Source organism: Anopheles coustani, chromosome 3 (genome assembly GCF_943734705.1).
Source record: "Anopheles coustani chromosome 3, idAnoCousDA_361_x.2, whole genome shotgun sequence".
NCBI classification, from domain to species: Eukaryota; Metazoa; Arthropoda; class Insecta; order Diptera; family Culicidae; genus Anopheles; species Anopheles coustani.
Window position 1 is genome coordinate 33819635 of NC_071288.1, and position 16341 is coordinate 33835975.

The 16341-nt window shown below is 44.7% G+C and overlaps 1 protein-coding gene and 1 non-coding gene across 2 annotated transcripts in view; both read left to right on the forward strand.

The window, feature by feature from the left end:
* The window catches only part of LOC131271470 (adenylosuccinate lyase), a 331885-nt gene that overhangs the window by 211622 nt on the left and 103922 nt on the right, over positions 1 to 16341 (forward strand). The window lies entirely within an intron of this gene.
* Positions 1159 to 1240, forward strand: Trnas-gcu (transfer RNA serine (anticodon GCU)). The gene has a single exon. It is a non-coding gene; the product is annotated as a tRNA-Ser (tRNA).

Sequence of the window (16341 nt, forward strand, 5' to 3'; positions counted from 1 at the left end):
AATAGTAATAATTAAATCGTTAAAGCCTACCCCTGCACCCCACCGGAGGCACATCGAAATGGACGCAGGTCATGGCGGAAGGCCGATTCGAGAATTGGGTGGCAGCTTGGAGCAGCTTTCTTCGGTACGCTTCAGCGTGTTGTTTTCTCTCACCTCGTTATGGACGGGGCTCGTTTATTTTATTCACCCTCCGTGGCCCGCACACGGTGGGTCGTATGAATGAATTCGGTCGTTGCATAAAACGTTGCTCGTTCCCCAATGTATGTGGCGTGGCGTGGCGTTCGTACGCAACCAATCACGCCGGTCCCGACGCTTCTCCGCGTCCGGTAGGGATATAAAATAAATACGAACGCTTACGCGCGTCAACGTAATGAAAACGGTGCGGTTCCTTTCCGGCAAATGACGGAAGCCGTGGCCAAATGTTCATCCACCGTTTCCCACGGGTTCCTTCCCGCCCTACACCACCCAACGGTTTCCCATCGGGCGCTTCCACACGCTTGTTTCGCTTTTCACTTCATTTCTTCGGCAGTGCTCGCACGTTTTGACGCGTTTCACCAGACGCTCAAAATAATCGTTTAGCTCGGAGGGAACATCACTCTGTATCAACGACCATGGTTGGTGTTCTTTGTGCCGTCTTGCAAGCAGACGTGACGTGTTGTTGGCGTGGGTTTGCTCAATCTGCTCTCCGGTGCACATCGTCCTCACGGCGACAGGTGAATGATAAGTGCATTTATCATCGAAAATGTGTCACTTGCAGCGCCGAACAATGGAAGTGAACGGCATTCCGAGCGGGAACCGTCGCCTCCAACAGGCTCATAAATTCTCCAAGAGCACGACCATTTTGGTACTTAGTGGCCTCCGTTGTATGACGAACTCGTTATCACGAGTATTCTCACGTCGTTGAACAGAATCATTTGAAATATTCTTCTGCTTTGAGTATTGCGTAGTAAATTTTTTACCTCTAAAAATCATTTATCTTTTTCTTGGATTAAACAAATGTTTGTGCGGTAATTGGAAAGATTGTGGATACAAGACTGTGAATACAAGTTTTCTTTTTCTATCAAATCGAAAGCTAACAAGCTGTTGTCTTATCAAACGAAACAATCAAAGCTGGCACAAACTTACCCGGTCCATTTCGGAGCACCCGGCCTACCAACAGACGAGGTGGCCGAGAGGTTAAGGCGTTGGACTGCTAATCCAATGTGCTCTGCACGCGTGGGTTCGAATCCCATCCTCGTCGGTTTATAAAAGTATTTTTTGATATTTATACTGAAGCTTCCTATTAAGGAAAAAATAAAGTACAGGTTTGAGATTGCAATTTCACAACTAGAAATGATTCGTTTTCCATTTGAAGTACAGCTGAAGGTTCAAAAGAAATGAATATCATGGGAACCTTCACATCTATCATCATCATCATCGCCGGTGGATCATGCATGTTTGTTTCGATTGAATGTGATTGTGTTTTAATAGGCTGGTTACTAATCATCATCAAGCGAGTACGGGATCGGTAAAAGAGAAAGAATCGAATTTATTTTCAACCAGAAGTGTCCAACACAAATTTAAATCGTTTACAACAATTTATCAATCGTTTATCAATCGTTTATCAATCAATCAATCGTTTATCAATTTATGTAAGTACTATTACTATAAATGGGATCGGTAAACGACAACGAATCAAATTTATTCTAGCTAGAAGTACCCCACACACATCAGAAGGAACTTGTCGGTTTAACACGGTGTCGATAGTTCGTTAACACCGTTCGAAGACTTTAACCATGGTTTTCTGGGTGGTTTTTGTTCATTTCAATAATAGTTGACAACCGTAGAGGGTTCGACACTCCAGCAGCAGGTCAAACAGATCACATATCACATAAAGACCATGTGCAATCACGCCATGTGCAATTGTGATGGCACCGGCGAAGCAAATCCGTTTCAACACCAACCAATAGACCGATGTCAATCGAACCGGTCAGTTCATTTGTTCCACTCTCCACTGCCGATCCCGAGTCCCGGGGAAGGACGGGAATGCTGGTGTTGGTGGTGGCAGGAGGACACAGAGGACTACTACGTCTTTTCCTAAACGTATTCACCATTAGCTAATCGTAAAGCGTTTGTACGACATCGGTTCGGTGGATGGTTGGAAGGATGCCTCATCTGCCGTTGGTTCTCTCGTTCTCGGTCGATTGCTTTACACAACGCAACGACAACACCACGCCAACCCAACGTAGGATGATGTGCCAGCAGCATACCAGAAAACCCGCCACGGGGCCCGATGAGCGGCGCACGATTAGAGGCGAGATAAAATAAGCCATAATTAGGGGGCTAACACGATTTTGCGACAAATCTTGCCTCTCACATTTTCCGGCCTTTACCCCCGGAGGAGTAGCGGGAGGGGGGGAGGGATGACGCTCACTTTGCGTGGCATTGTCGCACTGCCAGTGCGGCCGTTTTTCCTCCCCGCCGCGTACAATCTTCTCGCGATCTCGCCAAAACTCCAAGTGGCAGAATCAAGATGTCATATGCACAATTGTGCACGTTCCGTCGGTTCATTTGGTTGGGAAAATGGGTGGAAAAACTTCACGGCTTAGGCCTCCCTTCTTCTCGGCAGGGTTGGTCTTTCCATGGGTGGATTGTTGTCCGTCTACGTGTTGTGGTTTTCAGATTTAGTTTGTTTCTTTCATTGAATGAAAATGTTACCTTTTTCGTCTCACCTCACCCCAAATTACAGCGGTAACATATGAATTTTACGTTTTGGTCAGTGGATCAAGAATGACATAAATGTTTAATGTTATTATTTACTTCAATAAATTTACCAGCTATTATTTTCTAAAATAAATCTCATCACCAAAATTATCTAAACTACATCTAAATAATATTCTGAACTACTTCACTTAGAAGCGTTCTCCACACGTCAACTTTGACGGATGAAACTGGAACTGGTTTTAAATGGTCCCGGCTAAAATTGTGGCCTACTGAGAACGGCACACACCAATCATCCCTCTACACCCACACACGTAGCACCAGCACCCGGCGGTTTCCTTGGCACCGGCTGGCCGAGGGTTAAAAGTGAATGTAAAATCTTCAGACATGTGTAGTTCGCTTCCTTGGGATCGTTTGCCTGCGCCCAGCCGCCTTTCGCTCCGGCGCACTTTCGTGCGAACCGTTTCGCGCATCATAATCGCGATGAGGACCGCGACACCGTTTCAAGTTCACGTGGTAAAAGGCATCGGCACAACAACAATCCATCCGATTGAACGATCTGAACATGCAGATGTGATGATGAGGTAGATTAGTGGCCGAAGGAAGGGTGCCAGGTGCTTAGATTTGAATGCCTTTGAAGATGTTCGGCGGGCAGTGACAAATTCAGTGATGGATTGGTTTTGCCGATGCAGGAAGTGAGGGACAATTTTTCAACCATCTGTCAAACGCTAGACAGGTGAATAATTTGTTGCGTCCATCTTTGTGCATGGTTTTCCGCAAGGCGGTGGAGAAACTTCTTCTTTTCCCAATTTGGTTCCAAATGGGTGAACTCTGAAGCAATAAATTTGTTTAAGCTATTGATTTAGCTTCCAGTTATAATTGCATCGAGGGAATTATGCCGTTAAAAAGGTATAAACAATAAATCAATATAAAGTTATTTTTGTATAATTCTTAATAAAAACTGAACAGAATTAACATGTGTACAAAGTGATATAATTATGTAATAAGGAACTGATTATCATATACATTTGTTTTTTCATTCATTTATAATTAGTTTGCTCAGACAGATTTTTTTAATGAAATAATGACGATTTTTTGATGACATTAAATGTAAGAATGTCCCTTGGAGCAGTCTTTCCATGAAAGGTCCCCAGAGAGTGGGATTTCGTATGGGGATGTCGTTTTTTAGTCCGGAACCCATAATAATAAATAAATAAATGTAAGAATAAATTTTCGTAATTTTTAACACATCCTTTCTATGTTTTGTATTTGATATTGACTGAAAAATTTAATTTCTCAAATAATTAACAAATCCGTTTCAGAAAAAGAAAACGCAAGGTCAGCAGGAAACGAATCAAACAATCATGTAGCCATTATGCGACGCTTGACATAAAACATGTCTCCCAGGTGTACCGTTTAGGCTGGCAGGTTTTTACTGCATTTGGCCTGGTGAATAAACGACCGCTATCGATGCTAATGTCGATGGCGATATGACGGCGATGACTGAAACAACGGGTACATGCCCGCTGGCTTAGGCTAGAGATTATGTTTTGCTAATCGGTTGCGCCCACCGTATGCATACGTTTTAACACAAACACACTAAAAGCATGTTGTTTCCGAAACGTCCCCTTCACACGTCTCTAAAGCAACTCGCTTGAGGCATGGGAAAAGAAGCCTGCGGTGGAAGGGTGTTGGCGGGGTGGTCGGAATAGAAGATAATCTGTTCAATTATTTAAATTTCAATTGTTGCTTTTCTTTAGCTTCAGCCGCTTGTTCTACGGAAGGTTGCTGGATGGTTCAGCATCGCAAACATTGTGGCCATGCAAAATAAGCCATATCGCAAAACCGGAGGAGAGTGGATGCAGCGAATAAAAACAGCAACCGAAAACAGCAAACCACCCGCCGGCGGCCATCTCGCGCCTCTTGCGACATTCTTTTCGGTTTCGGTCTCCACCAAACAGCTCGTTCTTTGCGCAAGATGCTCTGCACCGCACGCCCCGACGAGATTCTGCCGAGATTTCGGACGAATCGGTTTGATTTTTCGCAGCTCACTGGGCACCGCAGTGCATTGTTGACCCGGGGAAAATTCTGCTACCAGTCCAATGGCCGGGCACTAACCTGAAACTATCTGATTAAATATAAATATAACACTGATGAAACGTGTGCACCACTTTGCCCAACTCCGCCGCTTTTCTCCGCTTCCACAACAATCCAATTCTCTGCCAGTCGAAGCGATGTTGCAGATAACAGTTGTTGGGTGGGTTTTGATGGCTGGCACCCCCCTCTCGAACCGCCTTGCGTTGGCATGCCATTTTTGTAACGGCTTTTCGACACTTTCGTTCCAGTTCGATGCTATCGACGGCGGGAAACGTTTGTTCGCAGCCGGTTGAAGGTGTGGAGTTTTTGCACGTTTGGCGAAAAAATTTGTATTTCAACAAGTTCCCAGCCGGGAAGAGGAACAAGCCCGGGTACGGCTTGTGGTGAGATAAATTTAGTAATCGGATTAGATTAGAATAGGAAACGATGCTTTGCTTAAGGAACATGCAACAATGTGATTTGCAAACAAAGATTCAGAAGATCTCTTGTGACTAAACGTTTAAAACATAAAGAAGCACAAAAATATATTTTATAATTTTTTTCCTTCCAAATTGTTCAGCTGTTGGAATGTGCGAAAATTATAATTCCTAGAACTTCGCCCCAAACTCCAACCCTTTCACCTCACATTTTATGTAGCCCCTTATCACCTCCATAAATGTCGATGGCAGCACGTGCCACAAAATGCACAAAACTTGAATGCATTCGCATGCAGCACGCAGGCCAATAAGAGAATATCGAGCTTTTTCTTCAACGTACCTCAGCGGCAGTTACCTCAGTCACGCAAATTAAGTGATTTTATAGCACCATCCGCTGTTCGCGCTAAGTGGTACACAATTTATGGACCCGCCAAACGGTCATTAGGTGCCTAACGATGGCTCAGATTTTCGTTTTTCTTTTCATCTTCAATTAACCGACTGCACGTGCAACGTCGGGCCAACGTCTTTGGAAGTAGTTCATGCATTTACTTTTGATTTTATTGCATCCTCTTTGTACTGAGAACGATCCACGAAGGTTACTACACAACATTTAAAAAAGATTGAACGATGCATAAATAAATCAATGACTTATGCGAATTATCCTTTCAACAGTTCATTTAATTTTTCCAAAACTCAAGTACAATCGCTTTGTAGAAAAAAAAGGAATGTAATAAGAGTATCCTCTCACAACCTACTCCGTATTGCATAGCTAATGCTAGTGAAAGGAATCCAAATGTGTTCGATCCAGCACCGGATGGACATCGAATCTTCTGTGCAGCATATTTTATTGCCCCAACTTAGTTCTGCTATATTTGCTCGACACACCTCCAGCCACCTTTCACTTAAAGGCATGCCGAAACATTACAACTGATGCTACGATGAAAAGCAAATTGATTCGAGCACCGATAATTATTTGCATCCCAAACACGACCCGCTCCGGTGGCAATTCGTAATGACCGGGTTGCCCGGGGATCGGGGCTGGTCATCCGATCGGAATGGCCAAACCATCCATTTACGATATTTCGATGACCAATTGCGAACGGCGGCTCGAAATTGTGAGCAAGGTTTACTCCTTCGCAGACGTGTTTCATAACGTGTTCGAGCTTTGACGAGTCTTTTGAAGTACGCTTCGGGAAACGCAAATATGTATAGCAAAGGAAGGGGTTTCGTCTGTGTAGGAACTGAACAACTGTATTGTCTTAGATAATATTTCATTTGGTGACACAAAATAAGTTGTCTAAGTTCTGTAGTACAGAACTCACTTCCACAAGCAAACCAAATCGTCATAAAAAATCATGATGAGTCATAGATATTCTGCATGGCGGAGGCACACTAACTAACCGCACTTCGAGCACTCAAAGGTATCTAAACACCCCTTGCGGCGAAAGGTGCTTGACGCTTGGATACAATAAAACGGTTAGCAATCCGCCCTTAATGACGCCAGCACGATCTGCATCGATCAATGACAGAGCCTGGCAATTTGGACTCCGAATTGGTCTGCCAGAAGCCATTCTCCAGTCAGAATATCACAGGAAGCCATCCTTCCCAACATGCTTTGGATGGGGTTGAGCATCGCCCTCAAGCCTGAAGGCTTAAGAATTAAGAAGACAAGAAACAGGCGGTACGAAACAACCTGCAAAACCTACAACCGGCAGCTATCGTTAGTGTACCATCTGATCATCATTATCGAGGAGATACCAGAAGATCGGCGCGATGCGATCAACATTAATCATCTGCACGAAATCGGGCATCCTCGAGGGGGAATGGATTCGCCAGTTTTCTGCATACACTCTGCTCGGTGCATCGATTATCTAACCTCCGGCTGGCGCATCGTCCTATGCAGGTGGCCTCGGTGAAAAAAATGAGGCATTTCGGGGGAAAAAGTGTGGCTCGACATTACAGCTAATGCTGCCATAAACACGACTCCAATCGATGGGAGAATTGAACTGTCACGCAGTACCAACTAGATAATCTCGGCAACATGAGACGCCCATTGACCTCTGCCATTGCTGTTCCTCCGGGCCGTACTTGCGGGAAGAGATTAGCGATTGGTATCATAAAAAGCCATCACTTGAAAGGCGACGATCGATGAGCCGGCGATCCCAATCCTTCCCGCCGCAATAACCTTGACCGCAAAGCCGATCGTGCAAAACAACGGACCGGGGACGGGTCAACAGCGAAAGTGGCTCGGCCTTGCGGCATGGACCCGACGAGATGGATAAAACGATAATTCCTTGTGTCATTGCTCAGGGACGGCACGTGCTTGAACTCGTTGAGACGTCCGAATATTCCATTTGTATATTGAACGAGTGACCATTGGACCATATGGAACTCAGTAGTGGTCTGCAGACCTCCAAGTACTCGTCCAAGTTGTTGTTTGACGGGTCGCATAATCGATTATCGATCGCCTCCTCGAAACGTTGGTGTTTTTCGAGCACCACTCACGAGCCTTTTTTTGACAACGGCGATCAGCTGCTCGAGAGTGTTGTAAAACAATGTGAACCCAAACAACCAAAATGTCCAACGGTAAAGAGGCAAGCTTGCCCAAAAATAGCAATGACGCACTCGTGGTTCGATGAATTAATGAGCCGAGAATGTGCAAATCTTGACGTTGCTCGACTTATTCCCCGGCGTGACCTCACACGATGGGAGTCGTAAGAAAATTCACCAGCAACGAATGAAAGTGCACTGTTCGCTGTGTGCAGTGAGGATTTATGTTCACCAAAGGTGTTGGCCATATTTGGGAAAAGATGACGCTTCATGGAGGCGCCTGAAGCAAGTGAAGTGTACTTAGTGAACACACCGCTAGCGACGCTGAAACGGTGCACGTGAAGCCGTTTCGAACGGGGCTAATAAATTCTGAATTATGTTTTAAAAATGAAAGTAAATGAAGGCTGCGGCGGGATTGCTGCCGGTGGAACATCAGAAGAAATCAGGTACGGGTACCGATTGCCACCAGAACCGTTCACTGACTACAGTAACGTATTCATTAGTGGCTGATGTTAACCAAAGTAAATAAGGGCAACTTTTATCAAGTGATATCTTTGAACCATCTACGATGCATTGCATTTAAAGTTTCTTGACATGCAAAGGAATAGCAAGGATTTGCTTCAATGCTTCAAACTACACACTAGATTATAATCAAATTTCATCAAATCTTTCAAAAAACCGTCAAAAATCACGAAATAACAGTAGAACAATTGGTTGTAAAGAAAATAACAAATAAATTAGAGCTGCCAATTTCAGAGCAATAACGCAATAATTAACAAAGCGAATGTGTTAATTTCAATACAATGACCACTAATAAATCATTTGTTTCCAAAAAGGCTCGAAAGTAAACGAAAATTGAAGGTTATAGCTGTTCAACACGGCTTTTAAATTCCTTCAATTGTTGATGCAGTTATAGTTCACATTCTAATACAAATTTGTTGAAAACCTCTACGTCGATATTGGTTACTTTATTTACGTGCATTTTAAATTTGTGTACAGTTTAGTGTTGCACAATTGTTGAAATGAATCCGTCTTAAATGAATGAGTACGAAACGTACAAAATTAACTCAAGAACATACGATAAATTGCTAATATAATACTTTCTCGATAAACCTCCATTACTCAACAGCAAATGCTGGGACAACCACTGTAAGCTCATCTCTATCATCTCTGGTGATAGTCGCACTGTAAGCCAACGGCTGTACCTGTGTTCGTTGGTCGGCCGGTACAAAGATTTAAACCTTCCTACCAAACACCGTTGCCAAGCACCATTTACCGTTCTGTGGCCCTTGTCTAGCTGGTCGTCCTCATTAGAGTGCCACGATTTGGTTTCATTTCGTGCTCCTTTCTCATCGGAGCATTATGAATGTATGCACTCCGACAAGAATCCTTCAGCCTCCCCCCCCACCCTTTGCCAGCGTCAGCCAGTTTGCCGTAGTGTCGTCATTGCTAACGCCGCATCGGGCGAAGGTACGTGCCATCATTTCATCACCTTGGCGAAACCTCCGCTGCAGCTGTCGGTTTATCCAAAATATCTCATCTCAAAGCGGTAGATGGAAGATCCAGCAGTTCGTTCACAGCTACAGCTAATCGCCGTCAAACTTCCAATTGCTTTGAAACGGGTTCGAGGGTATTTGTCGTACTTGGGCACACATATCTGCCCGTGTGGATCAATAATAAGCTTGATGATGTGGCTCCAATTTGGTCAAGCGACGAGCGGACGGGTGGATTAGCACCATCACCCGATACGGCACCGCGATCTGGGTGCTCCGTTTTGGTTTGAAAATCGAATTAGAAAACCCAATCATGCAATGATGACAACGTGGACTACGGAGGACAAGTAATTCAGAGATGCAGAGTCACCCGCCGACTCTAAAGAAAACAGTGTTAATATTAACAGACATAAGAAAAAGACCATATAGAATTTCAGCAACCGACCCTGAAGTGTTTAAGCGAACTGGATTTCTACATCAATCTGACCTGCGGATCTAACCCGCACGGAGCAGCTGACCTTTAACCGTGAGTTGGCTTCACCTCACCAAAGCCGCAACCAAAAATAAAGCATTTCGCACAGATCGGATCAAGTTTCGTCGCGACCGACACCGACCAAGCCAAGCACCGGCGCGAGGTGGAGGCGTCCGAAAGAGGCCTTCACCCGGGGGATATAAATGGCAAAACTGAAACAGATTACATTTGCGAGATACGGCACGAGAAAACCCGTCCACCCGCCGAGGAGGAAGACTAATTTTCTCACCCGATCGAGCTGGGTGTTCGCAGTTTTGATCATCATCCGTCAAGCCGAAGGGCAGCCGAAGGAGTTTATGAACAACATACAGCTTCACCTTTCCTAGGTAGCCGGGGCGTCACACGATACCTTAACGGGGGGAGGAGGATGACTGTCACCATTCCTATGACAGTGAAGTGTTGCACATAGCGGGATAAACGGTACACTTTAGCGTAAAGGATAAGATTCTTGGTGGCTGGTGAATAATAAATGCCGTTGACCTAGTTTTGCCTATGTGGAAATAGTTTTAATCTCTGTTAGTGTGGAACATACCGTTGTTCCCGTAGAGCAGAAGGTTCCTAACTAGAACGCTAGAAGAAGCTACTACGCTGTCCATGAACAGGATTTTCCTTTTGTAAAAAATCTGACTACTCGGTGTCGTAGACACATGTCAAACAAAAAAAACCCAATCGCCTCACACAATCATGGCGCGCCAAACCGAAAGACGGTGTCATGATAAATCGTGTGTGAAATAAAATCTGGCCGGACCGCGCATCTAAACCCCGTGCTTTCTAAACGTCGCAAGAATTGGATAATCATCCTGATCGATTTTTGCTCCGGATTCACACATGTTTTTTCCCCAGTTTTGCGTTCCCGGAAAGGGACGATACGCCATTCGCAAGGGTCGACGTGTGTGGCGTTTCGGTCTCTTGGGAAAACGCCACGCCTTTTCCACGGAAGTTACACACCACTTTACCATCGCCTGGGGTGGTGCGGAAGGGTAGAAGATGGTGGAGGGGGAACAATTGGAACTCCACCTCCACCAGCTTGGACAGATTCGGTCTGAGAAGAGCTCCGGGTTTGGCAACGGCTCGGGAAACTGCTTGTCTGCTTTTTTCATTGTGAACTCCTGGACATTCCTCTACAGAAGGATTGGAATAAGTGCTTGAGGATTACGCCACACCACACACACACACATACACGCGCGTACGCTCAGAACCAAAAGAATCACAAACACATGCGTTTACTTAGGAAACACGTGTCGGTGTGGGAACGTGTGAGTAGCGGGCCCTTGCTAGGTGGATTAGAGCTTTTCCTCGTGGAGGTCAACGAAAAGTCACCGACTTGTGAGAGCATTGGATTCGATGCGCCTTCAAATTCCGTTACATAAGTAAGAGCCCTCCGAAACCGGACGCAGGAGATTACCGTTACGATATTTCCTTTTCGACGCAACCACTACCAACGAAGCCTCAGCAGGACACCCACACACAAATGGGATCATGAATGGTAGTAATAACATTTTGAGAAGAAAATCCTCCACTGGCGAGAGCGTAAGGATGCTCTCCACGAAACGGCCGCCTGTGGCGTGGTGAGTTTCGTACGTTCTAACCAGAATTCACCACACGTTCCCGGTGTAGAGTATGGAAAAATGTGCGACTGAAAGAAAAGCACACATGGCATGGCACAGAAATGCGAACATGAATGAAAATCATGGCCGACTTGAACGGAACATTCGAATCTTCGGGAAAAAGAAACCGAAGAAAAGAAAAGTGTTTTCGATGTGAGAAGACAAGGCAGAAAAAGAAAACGAAAATAAAATAAAATAATAAACAACTTTACGACGATGGAAAGGATTTTCGGAGCTCCCGTGGGGAAAGTGTGTGAGTGTGTGTTTGTTTTTTTTTTAGTACTCTAACGCACCCGAAAGCTTTACGACGGGATGGAAAATTAAATTTACAGCCAACACTTCTGCACTTGCTCGTTTGGGCAGAAGACGGCTGAGTTGGGGTCAAAGAGCGCCGCCATTTTTCGGCTGGGATAATTTATGACCAAAGTTTTTCCTACCCCTCCCCCCTCCCCCCCCCACTCTCCCAACACCCCTCCTCACTCTCCTGCTTCCGGATGGGAATCCTTCGTGTGGGTGGTTGAAAAATGTGGTTCACTGGTTGGTTGGCCGCCGGAAAACTCTGACTCGAATGTTCGGAGCTGGCTTGGGAGTGGAGGAAAAGGACCCGGTTGGCCAACCTTTGACGTGCCTTTCGTCGAGCGAGCGTGATGAATACTTTCCTGTTCCGTTGCGGTGGTTGCCCCAATTCAATCGTAGGAGGAGAGGGGCGGTCCATCTTCCGTGGATAAGAAGTTGCACCAAAAACAGGCGCTTCAACAACACGATAAGCAAAGCACACAACAACTTTTTATCGTTTTCGGCATCATTTTTCCTTCCTTTTTTCGATGTTGTATGACGTAATGGTGACGCAAAAACATAAAAAGGCCGACATTGACAACAGAATTTTGCTCTTTGGTCTACAACCAACTTCCTATGATGCGACGACAAAAGCGAGGAAACCTTACAAACGGTCACACCTGATGTACATACGCACTTTACGATGTCGTGATGAATTTTTCTACACGCATTTCCACACACTTCCGTTCCATGGCCAAGAATCGATCGCATAGACGCTTTCCCGGACGGGAAAATTGGAGTATACCTGGGGGGGACAGAGCCTTACCTTACCTAACCTTACCTGTGGTGATGATGCGTGTCAGCACGTTGCGAACGTCTATCGGTCACATGGCACGGTTTCGGACAATTTTCCTCCCCAGCTGGAGTCCATTTCCGATAAGCCTATTTCGGTTTTTGGCTTGGCAGATCACCGTGGGTTTTTCCTGTTCGTTGTTTTATTTGTTTTTTTTTCGCTTCGTTTGCTCGCCAGGCTCGGTGAAGGTCATAACTCGAGGGAAAAGAGATAGTGCGAGTGTGTCGAAACAGATGAAAAGTAAAAAGCAGCGCCATAATGTTACGCCATCAAAACCGTGCGGTGCGTGTCTGCGTGCCTCTCGCGGGAATGTTCTGCCCGAAGCGTGGAAAGGCGAACTGTTGCTAGCATCTATCGCCGTCGGCTTATTTGAAGTCGTTCGGATGAAGCATGAAAGAATGCTTAAAAATAGAATGAAAGGAAAAAGTGAAAGTAAAACATATAAAACAAACTGAAGGAAACGATATTGTGCGAAATTTCGCAAACCCGGGACGTCCCGGGACGATGATGAAATATTTCATGAGTTCAGACTCTCGGATGAAAGTCGTAAATTGTAGAGATTATTTTTATTATCAATGTCGCAATAGAGCTCCGTTCACCGAAGCGTGCACTATAGTATACATTATATTTATTAAAATTACAACCTTTCATGCATCATCATTGCTTTTGCAACCTTGAATAGCAGACCATAAATCTACCAATGAGGCCATATGGAAAATTTAGCCCAACAACACCACTAAAATTCGGAAAGACAGTGCAGCTTCATATTTGATGAATGTTCACCAATCAAATGGTAAATGATACCATTTTCAGCATCATATTCTCAACGTAGCAAAACCGAAAAAAGAAGAAGAAGAAGTAGTAAGTAAGAAAAAAAAGTAGAGATATATCTTCCGTTCGTGGTCTTCCCGTTGTTTGCCCGGCTTGGGATTGATAAATGAAGGCAGGAAAGAATTTTCCCCCCGAGAAGCCAATTTTCGCCCCAACGACGTGATCGTTTTTAGCAATGGACCAAATAAAAATAATAAGAAACTTATCACAGAACGAGTACCCAAAATAAACTCGAAGGATCCGGCACTCTCGAGGGATCGGATCACAGTTCCTAAACATTTTCGATGCTTTCTTAGGAAACTTTTCTAAATTATCTATTGCCACTGGGAGTGGTTTTTCCGAAATAAAAGCTCCCGATGCTGGTTGACAAATGAATCCAGACAGCCTTATCTGTGGTGTCCCGTGCCGGAACAAACACACCAACCGCACAACCGACAGTGACAGTTCCTGAACACACGGTTGCTTCGAGGGATCTCTCTGGGGGAATCCGTTTCTGCATCACCGCATCCGGATGCAACGATGCAGCGTCAAGAGGGCTACCGGCTGGAGTGCACTTCACTTGCAGTGCCATCACACGGGTACACCGCGGCTTGGGTGATAGAAAAATGTCACCGAGTCACCGTATGTGCCGGCGGAGCGTGAGCAAATGAAAATGTCCGTACTGTTTTTCCATCCACTATTTATTTCCTTACTTAGCAACGGAACATTGGACCTTGGCATAAATGAAGAGATAAACTCCTGTAACATGTAAGCAAATAAAGATAAATTGGTTCATCAGATAAAATGAAACAATTGTTCGAAGTTGTTTGGCGTTGAACATTGTTTAATGTTCTTGTAAACATTTGCTTTCAAAAACAAATATCAATCTAATGAGGTTGAAGGAGATGTTATTGTTTTACACCTTTTCCAAACAAATGTATTGTTCAAATAGTCTAATGGATCTATTTGGTTTGATGATTCATTACTGATTGATTTGTTAAAAATCGTTTTTAACATTTATTTATTCAATTTCCTTTCATTTTCAAATCTTTTTCAAATTACAATCAATCGGTACAATTTTTTAAACTACTACTTTTAAACTAGTTTTGCTTGATGTGCTCATTTACTTGATGTGATCATTTACAATTTAAAGCTAGAAACAGTTTTGGAAAAAAATTAACACATCTCGTTCCATGTCATGGGAACGAATGGGAATTCCCGACCACGAGGAAAATTTTTCCTCGGGACAAAACTAGATGGAATGGTGTTTTGTTTTTAGACAAATTCTCATTAAACACGTGGTAGCCGCGGTTGCCGCTAGTCGATCAAATTGAAAAATGGAAGCGAAAACAATTCAAACCCAACAAGCAAACAATTAAGCATGGCAGAAACGAGTGTAATTTAGGGTTTACCAGTCTGTCGATTCCGTCCGTCGGGAATGACAGCGCGCTGGTTTGGCGCAAATTACGGTTTTCACCGGAGGTCGAAATAAATCGAAATCGATCGCTGTGACGAAGTTTCATTTCGTGTAACGATTTATAGTCTATCGCTGTTGGTAGGAGAAACACTGCACGGCATGCTATCAAATGTACATATACTGTCGTCCTACCAGAGCGCGCTAGAAGCCATTACAACGGACGACGTGGAATTTCACAGCACGATTAACAAATAGTCAAAGCAATCGGGTGGAGGTTGCAGAGAGCAGTGCAGCATTCCTTGGAAAAAGTGTTTTGAATAACTTAGAAAAATGGCCAAGTCATTGGAAATGTTTAACTCCGGGATCGATATCCACCGAAAGGGGTAGCAGACACTCTAAACCGCGGTAAATCGTATCGGAAAAGATTGCTTCGGGAGTCAACGTTCGTGTCTTGAGACAACTTTGGTTATGCTTCCATTTTTTATGTTTAAGATCCGACAGTTCTGAATGACGTGACATTTGCATGCTTTGTGTTCCAATGCCTGAAAAAACAAACTATTGCTCGAGGAAACCCGAAAGCTCCCAACGTCACGCGGTGATAAACGTGACAAACTCTTACGTCGCAAAGGGGGCTAAAGTTAAACCAGTACCAAATGTGAATATCCAAAGTCGGCAATTTATTGGCGTTCTGGAGTTTCCTTCAGTCGGTCCCGACTTTCGGTTCTCATTCCAGCGTTAAAGGATAAATCATGGACACAAGTTGAGCAAACATGCACACCCATACACGCACACACACAAACACTAAACTGTATGTCCTTCTAAGGCTCTGGGGTAGAACCGGACCGGTGTGGCGGAATGTGGGCACCCACATTTATGGGTTTGTCGATACGGGATTGTGACGTCAGTCGAAAGGAGGTCGGACCAATCAGCGCGCCAGCGCCTGGTGAAAAGCGATAACCGGACATGCGCAACGACGTGCAGGAAAAGGACTACACAAAAAAATCACTTGCTCACACACAACGACATTCGGAGCGTGAATCCGATGTCCTGTTGGAAACACACCAGCACTGTGGAGCATGAAGGTGGTGAGTTTAAATCCGGCCGTAAGGATACTGGAGCGATTTTGCGCTGGCTCTCCGAACTTTCCGTCAGTGTGCGTGTGTGGTGAATTTCAGCTCGGCTGGGGGTTTTCGTAGGTTCCACGGCCCAAGAATCGGCCGCACCGGGCTAGAATGTACTAACGTTCGCTGCGGACCAGATCGAACGCGGTGGTGGTCAGTCCTTTACCGAATAGTTCAGAATTTTATGTTGTGTGTTGTGTGTGTGATTTTTTTTCCCTTTTTATTCCACACACTGGCAAGGGCTCCTTAGGAATTCCAGTGTCATCGCGAAAGTTTTTCTGCTAGGGATTGGTGGTTTTTCTTTTATTTTCGTATAGTTCTGGTTTTGTTATCACTTTGCTTAGATTTTCTTCTTCCCACATCGGTTGAAAGAAATTCTACACGAATGTGTGGTGTGATTGGAGGACCTGTGCGGACAGTGTGTGCGTGTGTGTTCAGAGGAGAATTGTTTTATTATCTTGTCCTGTCT